At 53.7% G+C, this 12,756-nt stretch overlaps 1 protein-coding gene across 3 annotated transcripts in view; it reads left to right on the top strand.

The window, feature by feature from the left end:
- Positions 1-1,488: 1,488 nt before the first annotated feature.
- IMPDH1 (inosine monophosphate dehydrogenase 1) overlaps positions 1,489-12,756 on the top strand; it is a 66,103-nt gene continuing 54,835 nt past the window's right edge. For 2 of the 3 annotated variants that reach the window (XM_035127205.2, XM_060279361.1), the window contains exon 1: positions 3,839-3,986. The gene's annotated coding sequence lies outside the window, so the exon portion shown is untranslated. Of the gene's footprint in view, positions 2,746-3,838; positions 3,987-12,756 lie in introns of those variants that run through there. The other variant, XM_060279363.1, reaches the window with a different exon arrangement.

Here is a 12,756-nt window from a genome sequence, read left to right as displayed (position 1 = left end):
ATTTATCACCAGCCCTTCGCCCTAAGGTCCCAGGGTGAGCTATGACATCCAAGCACAATATTAAAAATAGTTTGCACCTTCCCGTCCCCAGAGATTCTGAATAACTAAAAATAAAATAAGTATCGGAGTCTGGATTTAAAATCCCACGGTCAAATCTCACCTCTAAGCTGACAGTAATGTCACAAAAAAAACCTGTTGCAGAAATGCAATCTTTCATCACCACATCTCCGCTTTTCTTCTTCTGAGGGGGTGGGAAATAATGGTTCTCTTGAATGCCGGCTACCATGCAGCTGTTAAATGCACAGGAAATCTCCCAGGGCAATGATGTTGCAAACTTATTTTTACAATGCTTTGAGGGGTGTACCAAAATATTTCCCAAGTACCTGCTTGTGTGGCTCCAAGGATGGCTGAATCACCTTGGAGGGTCTCTTTTGAAGCTGTGTCTGTTCATCCTTCACAGACAAACTGGGTTCCTCTCTGATTTATATGGCCAATGGTCTCTTCACTTCATTGTCGATCTGATTATTGGGTTAATAAAAATAAAATAGAAAAATTCCTTCCAGTAGCACCTTAGAGACCAACTAAGTTTGTCATTGGTATGAGCTTTCGTGTCTGAAGAAGTGTGCATGCACACAAAAGCTCATACCAATGACAAACTTAGTTGGTCTCTAAGGTGCTACTGGAAGGAATTTTTCTATTTTGTTTTTGTTTTGTTTTGACGGCAGACCAACACGGCTACCTACCTGTGATGATTGGGTTGTTTTTATTTTTATTAAAACGGAAAGCGTTATGCTGGTGGTTTTAGACTGTCTCAAGGCAAATATTTTAAAATGTAGTATTTAAACCAACAACTGGGAAACACTGGCCTGCGAGTGCTCCAGTTGGAGAACAGCCTTGACCAAAAGTGTCACGGGCTTTGAAGACACTCGAACTCAGGACACAAGGGAGAAATGTGCTAAGAGGAAGGCAGGCTTGGCAAATCCACACCGTGATCAACTCCCGCCCGGAAACCAATGTCCCCACTGTGGAAGGACGTGTGGATCCAGAATTGGCCTCCACAGTCACTTACGGACTCACTTTCACTTATGGAAGATAATCTTACTCGGCTACGAGGGATCGCCAAAGAAGAAGTATTTGATGTTTTATCTTGTGATTTTATCTTGTGAACCGCCCTGAGACCTGCAGGCATAGGGCAGTATACAAATTTAATAATTTAATAAGTAAGCACTGGGAACAATGCCACCACCAACATTGTTATTATTATTATTCATATAATAATAATAATTCATATAATATATATGATAGCCATGTTCAAATATATTAAAGGACGCCATATAGAGGAGGGTGAAAGGTTGTTTTCTGCTGCTCCAGAGAAGCGGACACAGAGCAATGGATTCAAACTACAAGAAAGAAGATTCCACCTAAACATTAGGAAGAACTTCCTGACAGTAAGAGCTGTTCGGCAGTGGAATTTGCTGCCAAGGAGTATGGTGGCGTCTCCTTCTTTGGAGGTCTTTAAGCAGAGGCTTGACAGGCATATGTCAAGAATGCTTTGATGGTGTTTCCTGCTTGGCAGGGGGTTGGACTGGATGGCCCTTGGGGTCTCTTCGAACTCTATGATTCTATATACCACCCTTCACCACAATATATCAGCGTGAGCCTTTCTGCACACCAACCACCAGCCGCTCGTCCAAGCCAGACCTGGTGCTTCTCAGGTCAAGCCATTGCCTGGACAGAGGGATTGCCTTGGCAAGCTTGCTGCCTCTTCCCCAGCACACGACAGGTCATGACTCGGGAGCCCAGCCGGCTGCAGGCCAAACAGGGAAAGTAAATATTAGCACTCAGTGACTACTGGGATGGTCCACGTGGAAGGAGGAAGGTCAGGAGAGGGGCACTCGGGTGCTCCTTGGACTTGGCTGTGGTTGTGCCTCTCCCTCCCTGGCCGCTTTCCTGGGCACTAGAAGGGAAGGAGCTGCCTGCTGCCAGCCTGGGCCTGCACCACATGCTGAGAGTCCAGGAGTCTGGAGAGGCAGCTGGCAGAGCCATGGATCTAGAATGCAGGGGATATAGAATCATAGACCTGTAGAGGGTCATCGAGAGGGCTGTCCCATGGAGGATGGAGCAAGCTTGCTTTCCTCCTGCTCCGGGGGGTAGGACTCGAACCCATGGCTTCAAGTTACTAGGAAGGAGATTCCGATTAAACACCAGGAAGAACTTTCCGACAGCAAGAGCTGTTCGCCAGTGGAACAGACTCCCACAAGAGGGGGGGGACTCTCCTTCCTCGGAGGGATTTAAGCAGAGGCTGGATGGCCATCTGTCCGGGATGCTTTAGTTGAGATTCCTGCAGTGCAGGGGGCTGGACTGGATGACCTTCAGGGTTCCCTTCTTGCGACTGGGGATTGGTGATGCTTGTTGTTGGATGTGACCCGTTGTTGGATAGGCCCTTTCCTACGCAGCTTGCACTGGCTGGACTTCTTGGCGTGGGTCAGAGTGAGCCCCATGTCCTGAAAGGCCCCTTCGTTGTGGCTCACCATGACCTGGCTGAGAATGTTAGAGGGGTGGGGAGGGCAGAGGCACTGGCAAGGGAGATGCCCTCCCTTCCTCCCTCCTTGCCAGCTGGGGACTGGGCTCCATCTCTGGCGCAGGCCAAAGGAAGCCAAGTGCTGCAACGTGGGATCGGGACCGGGTCCCTGGACCGGGAAGAAGCCCCTTCTCCCTTAACCCAGGGGCAGGGTGAGCTGCGAGGTGAGTGAAAACCACTCCGAGTATGCTCAGAGGCTTCCTCTCTGTAGTTAACTTTGCAGAGTCCCGTTTAGGTATGTGTCTGGGTGCGACCGTCTGGGGGCCGCATTGCCAGGCTGGGTGCACAAATCTGCATTAAATCTGCCTGTGGCCATTGGCATCAATAGGTGTCCCCAGGGAAATTAAGGTGGTGGGTGGCCAGCCACCCTAGAAGCAATATACATAGAGGGGGGGTGAGGGTTTGGCAGTCTCACAGCAAAACCAAACAACCGTGCTGGTACATCGCCCACCAAAGCCCCTTCCCTACACCCCCCCAATTCCAGGTTGGGATCCCCAGCCAAGGAAACCAGCCGCTCTGCCTGTCCAGACCACCACCCAATTTCTAAAGAGAAAAGTGGGCATGCTCATTCATAGAATTATAGAATGGTAGAGTTGGAAGGGTCCCCCAGGGGTCATCTAGTCCAACCCCCTGCAATGCAGGAATCTCAGCTAAAGATCTATGACCTCTGCTTAAAAAAAAAAACCTTTCCTGCCCTCTGGTTGACCCTAAACTCGCCGGGAGAGAAATCGCCCTCTGCCCATGTGCAGAGGCACCTCCCCTTTGCCCGCAGTTCCAGAGGAACGGGAGAGGGTGCGAGGTTTCGAGGGATCTGGCTGAGCGGGGCGAGGCGGGGTCTCCAGGGTGCCCTGCCTCGGAAGGGCTCCCCAGGGGCGTCCCTGGAGGCCCCCCGGAGAGCGCCTGTGGCCACGGGAGGGCGTCCTGAGCTCCTCGGCGCGCGCGTCTCCGGGCACGGCTGCTGGCACGGAGCCTCGGCCGTTTCTGCCCGGCGGGGGTGGAGGCAGCGCGGGCAGGGCAGCGGCGGCAGAGGACGGGCGCGCAGGAGCCGGGAGCGCCTTGCTGGCGAGACCCGCCCGCAAGCGAGCCGTCGAGGGCCATCCATTCCGGGGAAGCGGCTCGGTCAGTGTCCGGGGCGCCGCAGCGCGCCGTGCGCCCCGTCGAGGCTCCTCGCCATGGACGGGCAGCCGGCGCTGTGCGGCGTCGAGGCGGACGAAGAGGAGTCGGGGTCGCCCCACTACGACTACAGCCGCATCGTAGGGCAGCTGCGCGAGCCCGCGACACCCGGCCAGAGGACGCGGCGCCCCGGCGGGCCGGCCAACGGCTGCGCCCCGATCTACGCGGGACACGAGACGGCGGCGCAGAGGTACAACGCTCGTCTCCTGCAGGCCGGCTACGAGCCCGAGAGGTGAGCGGCGCTGGATTCGGGGTGGGGGTCGGGGTGAGGGGGGCTCCTGGGGAGGGGGAGCTAGTAGTCTCTCCTTCCCCACGACTGCTTTCCAAAGTCGCGCTCCAAGGGTCGCTCCCCACTAACCCGCGTTGACTAACTCCGGAACAAATCGCGGTGCTACTGAACTTCGGTTGTTGGCAAAAGGATCGTTTTCGTTTGGCAGGCGGAACTCAGACGTGCTGCGCACCTGCACCTGGGCACCAGGTGTGCGTCCACACGCGCGCTCAGCCCGGTTTTACCCCGCAGAGGTGGGCTCGGTGCTGAGTGGGGGCGACTGGCCCCAGGTCGCCCTTGGAGCGCACCAGCCGAAGGAGGGGGGCAGCCACCCCACCCCCGGTCGCTGCGCTTGCCGTGCCAGGAGAGACGCTCCCAGCCTGGGGTTTCTCTGCTTCTCCGAGGTCCCTGGCTGGCCCCACAGCCCTTGAGTGGCAGAGGTTAGTCGGGGATCGACTGGTGGACCTCTGGGTGGACCAAAGTAGATCAGCCAGGGTTTCTGACTTCCAGTGGCTCAAAACCATTTGACTGTGCCACAGGGGGTATATTTTTAGGGGCTGTTCATTGGTTTTAATTGAGTTTAATACTGTATTTTTGAGTTTAGCCACCCTGGGACGTCTTGAGGAAGAGAGTGTACAGTAAGGACCTGAATTCATAACATCAACAATAACAGTAGCAATAAGCTGGCTCTTCTGCCTCCCTACATTAACCAGCTGAAATGAATAAAGTTTGGCAGTGTGTGTTGAAAGGGACCCCCATGGGTCATCTAGTCCAACCCCCTGCAATGCAGGAGTCTCAACTAGATCATCCATGACAAATGGCCATCCAACCTCTGCTTAAAAACCTCCCAGGAAGGAGAGTTCACAACCTGCCAAGGGAGACCGTTCCACTGTCAAACAGCTCTTAGCATTGGAAAGTCTGTTCCATATGTTGAGTCGGAATCTCATTTCCTGTCCTTTGAATCCACTGGTTCAGATCCTTCCCTCTGGAGCAGAAGAAAACAAGCGTGCTCCATCATGTGGTCTCACCGCTACGCCTTCCCTTCTCCAGGCCCAACCCCAAGGGGGAGCTCCCTTTGGTCCTGATCCTCAAAACAAATCCCTGGGCTTAGAGAGCTTTCCTGGGCTTAGAGAGCCTTTGCTTCGAAAAGAAACAGGGTAGATGCTGCTGGAGACTCTGCACTCTGCCCCTGCCTCCCAAAATGCTCCTGGAATCCTCCTGGAGGTCCCAAGGAGGCCAAGGAGACATGTGCAACACCCCCCTCCACTGCCAAGCCAAGCCAAGAAGTGACCTGGGGGCACCCAGAACCTTGGGCAGCATCCTGCCTTGCACAGAGGCAGAGCTCAGCCCACCTGGCTCAGTATTTTCAGCATCAGCCTTCCATGGTCCCGAAATGTTGCAGGACTACAACTCCCATCACCCCAGCACAGCCTGCGGTCAGGGGGGATGGCTCAGGGATGCCAGAACATCTGGGGACCCATCTCGGCAGCAGCACTCTAGGATTTCAGGCAGGGGGCCATAACCACCAGCCCTGCCTGGAGACAGCAGCACCATTAGGCATTGAACCCGGGTCCGTCTCAGTGCAAAGGAAAGGGACCACTGACCTCCAGGGCCCCTCCCCAGTATCCTTGTGACGGCGCCCGGTCCCTGCTTCTCGCCCTGTAGGCTCCAGACATGCTGGTCTTTGAAGGCTGCCCCATTTATTGTCCACTGAATCGCCTGGGACACAACGGCAGGGAGAAGTCTTCACAGGCCAAAAGCCCCGTTGAAATAACCTGGCAAGCAGCTGACCTGTGGCCTCACCCAGCAGAGCCCTTCTTATGGGCTGGCAAATGCAGTGGCATCGCAACGGGGGGGGGGGGTTCACCCCAGGGAGGGTGACAAGAAGGCACCCTGCGGGGTGCTTGCTCTGCCGCCCTGGTCCGGGCATGGCAGCATGATGGCTGCTTGCGCCGCCACCATAGAATCCTAGAGTTGGAAGAGACCACAAAGGCCATCCAGTCCAACCCCCTGCCGAGCGGGAAACACCATCAAAGCATTCTTGACATATGCGCTGTATGTAGTGACGCCGCATATGCGCTGTACCTAGCGGTTTGCCGCCGGTGCCGCTCGAGCGCTGTACGGACGGCGGTGGGATCCCTCCAACGCCTCTACAGCTGTGAACGGAGGATCCTGGCACCATCCGTACGGTGCTGGAGTGCCAGCACGGCAAACCACTATGTACAGCGCATGCGCGGCGTCGCTACGTGCAGCACATGCATCGTACGTAGCGATGCCGCACATGTGCCCTCTGTAGTGATGCCCCGCCCCAGGTGTCACGACGCTTGGGCACACACACACAGCTAGCCCTGCAAGGTAGGCCACTGTTATTCCCAACGGATGGTGAGCTGCCTGCAGCAGCTACAGGGGGGGGGGGGTGGGGGTGGGTTCTGGCTGAAACTGGAATCACCTTGCAAGGGAAAGCTCTGCATGTGGCGTGGAGTGTGCGTTGGTCCCTGTGAACTTGTCTGGGCAATAGTAATAAAAATAATGATTATCGGTATGCCGTGTTTCCCCCAGACCAGGAACGAAGGCGGCCAGCACAAATCAAAACAACACAGATCAAATGGGGAAGGCTAAAATCATAATTTGAAATACAGTGGTATCTCGCTTTACAAACTTAATCCGTTCCAGGAGTCGGTTCTTAAACCGAAACCCTTCTTAAACCGAGGCACGCTTTCCCTATTGAGGCCTTCTGCCGCCGGTGCCCTTCCACCATTTGGATTCTGTTCTTAGACCGAGCTCAAGTTTGCAAACCGGGACACTACTTCCAGTTTTGTGGACTTTGTAAACCGAATCATTCGTAAACAGGACTGTTCTTAAACCAAGGTACCACTGTAGATGCTTAAAACCATGGAGCCACCTGGGATGAACAAAGACATTGGATTCTTATCTCATTATGCATGATCAAGCTTTCTTTAGCGCCTCAGCCCTTGCTCCCCCCCCCGCAGGACCAATTGCAGTCATCAGCAGTCGTTAACAGCCATCAACAGGTTTACCACTCCCATCAGCCCATCACCCATTCCCACCCACCCCCACCACCCTCTGTATATATATATAAGGGTCTGGCACTTCTGTTTCAAGTGTATCTGACGAAGTGTGCATGCACACGAAAGCTCATACCAAAACAAAAACTTAGTTGGTCTTTAAGGTGCTACTGAAGGAATTTTTTTATTTTACTGTAGATGCAATTAGACTATAATAGGATTCAAACAATAAAAAGACAGGTTGCTGACAGGAGAGAGGCCTCGTCCAGGAGAGGTCAAGAAGAGGGCGCATGAGGGGTAAGGTGACCTCGCAGGTAAACTGGTTCCCAGTTGTGATGGTGCCAACGAGCAAATCACTGGTCCAACCTGTTGACTGAAAGGCCAGCTGGTTCACCAGAAGGCAGATGCTCTTGTGGCTTCAGAGAGGGCGGGCATAGATAGGGTGGTGGCGCCAGAGGGAGGTGGTGTAGAGGCCTGGGCTGTGGAGGAATCGCAGCACCTTTCCAGGGGTGAGGATGCCCATAGGAGGGTGGGGGCACAAGCTCCGCAGCCAGGAACTGGGAATGACCCCAACGGGAGCAGAGGCTCCATGGCGCATCAGAAGGCTGCCTAAGCTGGGTGGGTGACGATTATGATTTAATTTCCCCGCAAGTGGCGCTCGAGTCTCCATCTGCTGCTCAGCAGAGACCCCGTGTGACCCCGGGGGTAGGAGCTCTTTTCGGACGGCTGCTCGGGGGGGCTAGTTATCTGCCTTTGGCCTAAAGTGTCTGAGCTCTTACGTAATGACTTTTAAAGGCTTAATATGAATTTGGCAGGGGCTCATCTCATCTGCGCAGCATCTGCTGGCGGTGGGGAGGGGGCAGGCGTTGGTGCATGGCCATTTCGCCCGGGTCTGGATGGGTTTTGCTGGTGGCACTTGTGCGCCAAATCAGAGGGGCTGAAACCCTATGCCTTAAACCAGTGGAAGGCAGGAAGCCCCCTTGGGCCAAGTCCAGTTGAGCTGCCTGAAGGATAGGGGCCCAGGTTTTTTTTTGAGAGCTCAGTAGGACCTGAAAGGGATGCTTGAGATCCGGTCTGCCCCATGGCGCCACTGCTGCAGAGCGTAGGGGCATGAGAAGAGCCTAGCTGCCGGATCTGGCCGCTGGCTCATCTCGTCCCGCATCCTGTTCTCGCAGGAGCCGGCCAGGTGTCTCTACTGGGAAACCTGCAATTGGAGCCTGAGCAGAAAAGCGCTTTCTCCCCTCCTGCCGTTTCCAGCAGCTGTTCTTCAGGCGCATTGCTGCCTCTTCATGGGCATCATGGCGAGGAGCCACCCAGAGACCCTCCCCTCCCTTGAAGGACGAGGAGGAGGAGGCCTCTCTTCCAGCTGCCCTGCCTGGTCAAACCTGGTCTGCAGGGTTCCTGAGCTCCACAAAGCACAGAGAATAGCAGGAGAATTGACTCAGGCCGTCTATAGCACTCCGAGGTCTTCAGCTATTGTCTGACGAAAGGTAGCTGAGGATGAAAGTGGCCCAGCTGGGCTGGCCTTGGGCTTGACCCATCGAGGGCAGACAAGTGGATTGGGTCCCAGTGTAGGAACACAGCTAGCGCTCCAGGGCTTCAGACGGGGGGGGGGGGAGAGGTCTACTCCTAGCCCTGCCCGGAGGTGCTGCCATGGAGAATTGAAGCTGGGACCTTCTGCATACCTCCTATTATTATTATTATTATTATTATTATTATTATTATTATTATTATTACAGTATTATTATTAGGTAAAAGGTAAAGGGACCCCTGACCATTAGGTCCAGTCGTGACCGACTCTGGGGTTGCGGCGCTCATCTCGCATTATTGGCCGAGGGAGCCGGCGTATAGCTTCCAGGTCATGTGGCCAGCATGACAAAGCCACTTCTGGCGAACCAGAGCAGCACATGGAAACGCCGTTTACCTTCCCGCTGTAGTGGTTCCTATTTATCTACTTGCATTTTGACGTGCTTTCGAACTGCTAGGTTGGCAGGACCTGGGACCGAGCAACGGGAGCTCACCCCGTCACAGGGATTCGAACCGCCCACCTTCTGATCAGCAAGCCCTAGGCTCAGTGGTTTAACCCACAGCGCCACCTGGGTCCCTATTATTATTATTATTTTCATCTAAAGATCACAGGGTGGTTCAATCCTGAGATAGCCTCCAGTATACACAGCAATCTATTCTCCATGAGGTCTGGCGACATGCCCAGCCCCCAAAGCATTCTAAGCAAGAATTTCCTTGCCCCCAAACAAGCCTTTTGGGGGGGGCACTTAAGCTGTCGAATACACAGTACACTTCAGCAACTTTGTAAAAAGCCCAGAATTTATTTGGAGCTGCGTAAATCGGTGAGGTCCAGTTCCTCGATGTCAGATGCTGCAATGCTGACAAGGCCCGTTTCCGGGTAGACCAATAGGAGCGCATGGATGCATAAGTGGGGAGGCAGAAAGAGAAGATCGACTGCTGCCCAGAGGAAAAGTGCAATGCGCACATAGACTTACCAAGGCACACAAGCGCAAACACACGCTTGTTCTGGCTCTGCTTTCCGCACACATTAAGAGAACCAGGGCAGGGCATTTGCTTCTGCGGACCCCTCCGGAAATGCTCCCTACCTTTTTCTGGCGCAACCTTGCCCCGCAAAGCTGCTCCTGGCTATTTCTGCCGCAGGATAGAGGAGTGACGTTGGAGACCTTAATCTCCGCGGAAGCAAATGCTGCTAATTGTGGCCTGGCTGCGATGGGCTGAGCAGAGCCAGCAGGGAAGAGGCATGTCCGGGGCGGCCAAGGTGGGGCACCTCCCTCTTCCCATGCCCCCTGACCTCTGGGCTGCTGGGAGGGCTTCAGTTCCCTGCCCATAGACTGCCTGACTTGGGCTGGTTCTCTGGCTGACTTGGGAAAATGCTCACCAAGCCCAGTTCTTCCAGGACAGGAGAGTCCAGGCTTTTGGTCTTGCTCCAGAAGGACGTGGCAACTTCCGATTCACTCCCTTGATCTTGTGAACAAATTTCTCTCTCTTTTTTTTTAAAGATACTGCATTGTATTGGATAACTACATTAGTATATAAATCTTAGATTTCTAAATAATTTCACTATATATAAGATAAGGTCTATATCACTCTAAGAATATTTATTGGAAGATTACTTTTTCTTTTTCCATTCTCCTTTGTATGTATGATTTTTTCTGTTTGTTTTTTATGTATTTTTTTTGCTAATGGTAATAAAAAAAAAATAGGGCGGTCCTTGGAGATCAGGGAGCGCCTCGCCTCCCTTCTCCCAATTTGGACCAGGCATCTTCCAGTCCCTTCAGATCCCAAGCAGTTTACCTCCCCCCCCCCTGCGCCCCAAAGTGGTGTCCCGTCAGGGCTTGGGGCCCCACAGGGAGTTATCCGGCGTGCCCCACGGAGATCAGGTCAAAGGAGGGAACCATAGCTGCCAAGTTATCCCTTTTTTTCAGGGATTTTCCATTATGCTGAATAGGCTTCCTCGCGAGAAAAGGGAAAACTTGGCAGCTATGGAGGGAACTAGCGGCGTGACCAGCCAGGTTGCCTCTATAGTAATAGGCCAGCAGGAACTTAGCTGCAATCCCTGCATTGCAGGGGGTTGGACTAGATGACCCCTGGAGGTATCTCCCAACTCTACAGCTCTGCGATTCTGTGAGCTGTGCTGCAAAAGTTTCCAGGTAAAACAGAAGCACCTTCAAGATTTGCCCACGTTTAAGATTTCTTCGTTTTGCATCTGATACGCGTCTCAGAATTTGAACAGTTTGGACTGGATTTGGTCCGGCTTTTGGGTAAGGTGGGTGAGCTCAGAAACTGTCAAATCCCATCAAATGCCTGTCAATTGTCAGTCAAAAGCAATAATCCCAAACGCCACCTAGTGTTAAATAACAGTGTGTCCATTGCACACGCATTTGGCAAATATTTGGCAAACAAAATCAAGGAAGCATCTGAGAGAGGAGGCCTTGTGGTAATGGGTGACTGGCCTCGCATAGATTGGCTCCCCCAGGAGGCAGCAATGATCCCCAACTGGGACGGCTTTAAAACAGGATTAGACCAATTCACAAGAAGGGAGGGATACCAATGGCTCCTGGCCCGAATAGCTCTGCTCTGACCTCCAAGGTCAGAGGAAGCGCTGCTTCTGAGGAGGGGAGAGTGTGGCTCTTGTGCTCGGATCCTGCTTGTGGGTTTATCATCATGGGCATCTGGTTGGCCCCTGTGAGAAGAGGATGCCCGACTAGGTGATCCAGCAGCCTCTTCTCAAGCGGGTGCCTGGCAAGGAACGAGGGCGGGCTAGCTGGCTGGCAGGCTCACCCACCTCTGCTGCCGTCAGAGAGGCTTCCTTCCCCGGCACGAAAACAAGGCTAGCTGCCATGGGGCTGTTTTCCTGCCCGCTTCTCCTGGGGCATAATTAACTGTGCCAGGCTGCTCTGGGCACTGGGGAGCTGCCTGCCTCCAGCTGTACACAAGGCTCAGCCGCGGGCGCAGGCTGGCAAGGGAGCCTGAACAGGGAAACACTCTTTCTGCTCCTGCAGTGTGAGAGGAGGGCTGGAGAAGCTGAGAAGAGCCTGCTGGATCAGGCCAAAGGGCTCTCACCCTGGGAAATCTGTATAATAAATAATAATAATAATAATAAATTTTTATTTATACCCCGCCCTCCCCAGTCAAAAACCGAGCTCAGGGCGGCTCACACCAACAAAACCACAATAAAACATAAAAACAATTGATTAAAATACAGATTAAAATACAGTATTAAAATTTAAAATGCAGCCTCATTTCAAGTAGTCCATAAATCCAGGCCATGAGGGAGGAAAACACAGGGGTCAGGCTAAGTCCAACCCAAAGGCCAGGCGGAACAGCTCTGTCTTGCAGGCCCTGCGGAAAGATGACAAATCCCGCAGGGTCCTGGTCTCCTGGGAAAGAGCGTTCCACCAAGTTGGGGCCAGTACTGAAAAGGCCCTGGCCCTAGTAGAGGCCAATCTAGCCATCTTATGGCTCGGGATCTCCAGAATATTGTTGTTTGTGGACCTTAAGGTCCTCCGCGGGGCATACCAGGAGAGGCGGTCCTGTAGGTACGAGGGTCCCAAGCCGCATAGGGCTTTAAAGGTCAAAACCAGCACCTTAAACCTGATCCTGTACTCCACTGGGAGCCAGTGCAGTGTGTGCAAGATTTGAGCACAAAAGCAAAGCTCTCTCTCCCCCCCCCCAGCGATTTCTGGCATTCAGAAGCGTTGCTCAGTTCGGCTGTGGAAGCAGAGCCGAGCCACCGATAGCCTCTCTCCTCCTCCCTGGATTGGTACAACCCTCCTTTGAAGCCACCCAAGTTGGTGGCCATCCCTGCCTCCTGTGGGAGGGAGTTCCACAGTTTAACAGTGCGTGTGATTTGTGCCATGCGCAGGTCGGCCCCGAACGACACCTCATTGGTACTTTGGGAGGAAAAGCAGCCCGGGGGGGGGCACAGACAAGGCGTTGGCCTCCTGGTTCGTGGATCCTAGCCATCACGGCTGGGCTAAGCCTCCCCCGCAGGAGGAAGCAATGTTTCTGAACGCCAGTTGCTGGAAAGGACGGGAGGGGTGAGTTACTATTGTGCTCAAATCCTGCTTCTGGGCCTCCCATAATGGGCACCTGGCTTGCCAGTGTGGGAACAGGATGCTGGACTAGATGGGCCTGATCCGGCAGGGTTTTCCTTGTGTGCTTATGGAACCTCCAGGGCC

This window comes from Zootoca vivipara, chromosome 10 (genome assembly GCF_963506605.1).
Source record: "Zootoca vivipara chromosome 10, rZooViv1.1, whole genome shotgun sequence".
NCBI classification, from domain to species: domain Eukaryota; kingdom Metazoa; phylum Chordata; class Lepidosauria; order Squamata; family Lacertidae; genus Zootoca; species Zootoca vivipara.
This window is presented reverse-complemented; position numbering and strand designations above follow the sequence as displayed.